Below are 5,703 nucleotides of genomic sequence, written 5' to 3'. Positions count from 1 at the left end.
GCCCGATAGAGGGGAAGTATCACCTCTTTGGATCTATTCGTCATGCATCTGCTGATGCATGATAAAGTGCCATTGGCTTTTCTGATGGCTTCGTCACACTGCCGACTCATGTTCATCTTGGAGTCCACTAGGACTCCAAGATCCCTTTCCACTTCCGTGCCACCCAGCAGGTCATTTCCTAGGCAGTAGGTGTGCTGGACATTTTTCCTCCCTAGGTGCAACACTTTGCATTTCTCCTTGTTGAACTGCATTCTGTTGTTTTCTGCCCACTTGTCCAACCTGTCCAGGTCTGCTTGCAGCCATTCCCTGCCCTCCGACGTGTCCACTTCTCCCCATAGCTTTGTGTCATCCGCAAACTTGGACAGAGTACCCTTCACTTCCTCGTCCAAGTCGCTGATGAAGACATTAAAGAGTATCGGTCCAAGGACCAAGCCCTGCGGGACCCCACTGCCCACACCCTTCCAAGTCGAAACCAACCCATCCACCACGATTGTAGTGTTGTTTTAAATGATTGCTCTTTCAGTGTAACAACATAAATCAGGTAACTCTTTCCAAGTATGAGAGAGAGCTGCCACACATTTTGTTTTTGTTTTAATTTAATCCTTACTACAGCTCCAATGGTTCTAACTTGTTCAGGATGGTCTTTTTTAAATTCCCACAGAACTGAAATAAGTTTTCACTGCATCCAGATGAGTCCAAACATTTGTTTCCCAGGGAACAAGTAGTAGCAGCACACCAGAGAATGCCCGTGCCATGTGCACTCTGGCATGCGGCAGGTTACCCCAGGTGAGGTAGGGGAGGCTGGGGCCAGCAGCCAGAGTGTGGCTCTGGCTAGCCAGACTTCAGTTTTGGGTGGTGTGTACTGCTGTTGTGTGCGCTGCCCTGCTTTTTTTGGTGCTTTTTTTTTTTTTTTTTTTGACCCCGGGATCTCCCGGGGTCAAAAAAACCCAAAACAAACACTACCTATGCTGCAAGGTAACAGTGTGGGGAATGCCTCCATGTGTGGTGTGTGGCATCACAGATAGGTCTACGGTGCCATACACCACACGTCTGAACTCATCTGGACACAGCTTTTGAAGATTTGTTGGAGTAGTTGGATATCCTCTGCTTGGAATTCTCAGAAGGGCTAAGATTAGGGGATGTCTCCTGTAGTGTTACACTCTTGCTTGGGCACAAAATATGTACAGTCACAATAATGGGAACAACTTCAAGATCACAGGGACAAGACTCTGAAAGGCAGGGCAAGTTGATCAGCTATACAGGTGAGTGAGAGAGACTGTCTTTGTGCATGTTGAATGGACAAAGTAAACTGAAGAAGTAGAATGTTTTCCCCTGATTTTTGCAGCTGTAGTAATCTTAGGAGTTGGTCATAACAATAGTAGGTAAAAATCAAGCATTAGCTTTGAAAATATTGTCAATATTTCTTTAAATCTTCAGAAAGAGGGAGAGATCACTATTTTTGTTGCAAAATATAGTTTGTGGATCAGTGAAGTATAGATAAGTGAAGTTCTGCACTGTTAAGCTTCAAGATGTCCCAAAGCACCATTCAAATGCAGAATGAGGAATGAAGATTGCGAACTTGGATCTCTTGCGTGGCACCATGAAATAGTACTTCTGTGTTGCTGGCCAGGCCACAGCTATTATCTTGAAATAGGATACAGTAACTACTTTTCCAAAGTGAGATTGTTCTTGCCAAAGACCATTTACATACGTTTTGTGATAACCGATGTCAGCACTGTGAAAATCCTTTTTCCCTTATCTGCATGTCAATTTGTTTAATCTCTGTGACTCTGTATGGACACTTGTGTTGTTATTCACTATTGCGGTTAACAGAAGCTTTGAATTAAATGACTGACTCCAGGACAATCAAACAACAGCATGCTCTGTGTGAATGTGTTTGACCTGTGCCTTTTTTGGTATTGCTGCACCCAATGAGTAAATAGATGTATTTACTTGCACCCAATGAGATTTCAAATGTAAATTGTATACAAGGCAGTATCTTCTCTCTAGGGTAGTGTTTCTCAACCCATGGGTCAAGACCCAAAAGTGGGTCACAAGAATATATGAAAGGGTCGCAAACAAACTTTAAAAATGGATCAGCAAACTTCAAAAAAGGATTCTCCTCTAAAGGAGAAAATCATGGGAAACTGTGGGTTTTCCCTTGCAGGCTGGCAGAGTTCCAGCCTGCAGGGGGCTGCTTGGGCCTCCCATGCCCCCCTACACACACCTCATGCTCCACATACTGGGGGCTGGGGCTGGGGGTCACCAGGTTAGGAGTGAGGGGCACCGGCAGGACCAGCAGACTGTTTTTTACTTAAACTATTTACTGGGTCAGCACTGGCCATCGATGTTCACAAATAGGTCCTGATGCAAAAAAGGTTAAGAGCCACTGCTTTAGGGCTCAGTTTCAGAACTATTTCATGAATAGTGTCAGGCATTTTTCTTTGAAATATAACTTTGGGCCAAAGTTGTAAATTTCTGTAAAATTGCACAAAAACATTAGTACCAGTATATGGAAGTCAACAAAGCAGGTTAGAAATTGTGTTTGCTCTTCTTTTCAAATTAAAATGAGGATCTTATATTGTTAATGTTGTTGTTCCCCTAGTTCAAAGCTTATTTTTCCCTTTGGTTTTCCTCTCTGTGATTTTAGGCACTTCACAGTTATTCACAATTACTTTCATCTTCCCAGTTATAGAAACAGAGAGTTGTATTTTATGTTAGGTACTTTATTTTTAGATTTATTTATTTTTTTTTGGAAGTTCCTTGGGCCCCTATCAATCTCAGATAGTTAACACTGGATGGGGTAAAAAGATTTTCTAAGATAGAACCATTGTTTTCCCAGAGCATTTATGTTGTCTTAGGTATGAACAACAAGCAGCCCTAATGGCATTTAAAAAATTAGTAATAGATCATTCTTTTTTTTTATCCTTGATGATGCTTCTTGCTTCCTTTTTCAGAGTCTAATTAACAGCTAGTGCTGTTTACCTAGGACTTGATCCAGCTGCAATTAAATTCAGTGGAAAGACTTATTGGGTATTTTGTAGACAGCTTTAGTTTACACTACAGCATATGATTCAACAAGCCAAACTTAACGTTTGACCTTCAATTCCTCCAGCTTCTCCTTGATGCCACTCAACTTTGGGTTTTGTAAGCAATAAACCAGATTGACATGTGGTGGAATATGGGACACCGCTGACAGAAAAAAAAATAAGTTTCTTGGTTTCACTGCTAGTGCATACACTGTGACTTAGCTCTTCTCACTATGTACTTTATCTAGCTTGTTTTTGTCCCAGAATATTTTATTTGTTTGTTTGTTTTGCTGAAGGATATGTGATTGAAATTTGCCTCTAAGTATTGTATTTGTATAAGTAAGCATTCCCCATGGTCAGTAAAAATGTCTTTGTGAGCATTTAAAAGAAACAGCAGGCTCCAGTCTGGTACTGAAGACTGCACAGGCAGACCTCAGAACCCTGTAGCTTAACTGGGACAGTTCTTGGGGCGTGGTTAGGGTCCTCTTTATGAAAATAAACGAACATCCCTTTGCAACATTTTCAGCTTAAGGCAGCACTGTGCTATTGTGGCTGGAAATTGAGAATGACCAGAAACTGACTCTCTAGTTTCTAAAAGTCCAGAATAAGAAAAATAATAGCAAACAAATAAAATGCTAGTGAAAAGACAGGTACATATTAAACATTTGCTTACTTCTTTCACATGCTTTTTTAAAACGTAGAACTGGAGGAAGTCCTCTAGCTGGTTTAATTAAGAAGTCCTTCTGTTGTATACTGTGTTGCTTTCTAAAAATTAAACAGCAGCCAGTTGTCTTAATAGTTTTTTTTTCAGGGTTGTACTGCACAATAATAGCATGGTGGCAGTTTTTCATGTTGATATACAACTTGTACGGTGTGCTATTTTAACCAAGAAGAAGCAAAGACTTATTATTTTAGTGTATTTCTACATGGGATATGTGGGACGTAGGCCCCTGACAGGCATTCACTTTAAGATGTGATGGGATTTAATCCCTGATCCCAGAATCACATATCTTGCCATTCATGTGTGTCTTCCTGTGCTGGGCCTTATAAAATCATGTGTATTGCCCAGCTGGGTGGCGCACAGGTTTTGATAAATCCTGGTGTGTGAGTAGCCACCTATGAAATTCAAGGCATGATACAAATGAGTCACAAAGTTATAATTAAATATGAAATAACTTTCTGGCTCAGTTACTGTATTATCACACCTTAAATTGACTAGCACATGCATCTGGGTTACTGTTTAAGGTGAGGTTAACCTATTATTGCATCTTAAATGTAACATATGTCAGGGGCCTCAGTACTGTGAGGTTATCATAGAAATTAAATATATACTGTTGTTAAATTAAGCAGTAACATGTGGGAGCCTTTGATACTATATTTGCTAATCTTGCCCTTATGTTGTTTCAAAAATTAATTGCAAACAGATGAGGGAATATGTTAGCTACTTAGGGCAACTGCTTTACTATTAAAATAATGGTGCTTAAGCATTATGGGTATATGACTGATCAGAATTTTACATAGTGTTCCTGAAACTGTTGCTGAAGTGAAGGCACTTAATATAGCATTACCTACTATATAGCAGTGTATGATTATAGTAAAGGAAGTGCTTTTGCATATATTATTTTCTTTTTTGCTATTGGACACCGCATCCATGGTCTAGGAAACTGAAAAAATATATCAGATTTCTGTTAGCAGTTAACATCTGTGATATGTCACCAACACTTTGCTATTCTTATTAGCAGAAAAATTGAAGCCTTAAGGAGTGCAGGTATACTAAACCAAGACCTCTATGGTTAGAGCTGTTCATTTGAGTACTGAGTTCCTTCTCAATAGGAAATGAGATCATCATGGGCAGGGCTTTTTGTGGTCTTGAGGTAGCAATCTCTCTGTGAAAGCCTCTTCCACAAATAGGCTTTGAGAGGATGTATTATGCAAGACAAATGAAAAACAGTAACATCTCTGGAAGCTTTGTTTCAGTAGCTCTCTATTCGGTAGGAAATATGGTTGCTTAAGGTATAAGTTTGCATGTGTGTACATATGTGTGCGGGCTGGGAGCGCCCCGAGCCCTTTTTCGCGCTGCACGTGGGCTGTGGCCAGCAGCCCGGGCACGCGGGGGGCGGAGAGGGAAGGCCTTCGAGCTGGAATTAGGCGCGGACGCGTATCGGTAGTTTAAAAGATTGTTTACTTACACCGAGATGGCAATGGTGTAGGCCGGAAAGCTTGATTAAATTGTAGTTACAGACAGACACAACACAGACAGTCTCGTGGAGGTTGCTAGGCTCCACGGTGCAGAGCTCCGGATGCTCTGGGTGAACAGGCCACCAATGTAGAAATCGTAAATACGTCTTATATTAGTCGCGCTCGAAGACGGGAAGAGGTGGGCAGTGGATCAGGCCGCCACGCTCCTCTGGATCTCACACAGGGTTTCTATTACCCTGCCGTGTACCCAGAGTCCCCACAAGATGGATGTGGAGTCCTCTTCGGCTTGGGCGGAAACTGCTCAAGCCTTTTATACGGCTAACAGGCCAATCGCTAGCCGCCACGTGTGAATAATTTAGCACTAGCCAATCACGGGGAACAAATTTGCATACCGGTGGCAGGAACTCTTTTGCACCGTGCATTCCTCTTGCAACTTGAGCAATGCACTCTGCAAAAGAAGCTGCAGAAAAGGCAG

Source organism: Alligator sinensis, unplaced genomic scaffold (assembly GCF_000455745.1).
Source record: "Alligator sinensis unplaced genomic scaffold, ASM45574v1 scaffold250_1, whole genome shotgun sequence".
NCBI classification, from domain to species: Eukaryota; Metazoa; Chordata; order Crocodylia; family Alligatoridae; genus Alligator; species Alligator sinensis.
Note: the sequence above shows the minus strand (reverse complement) of the source record.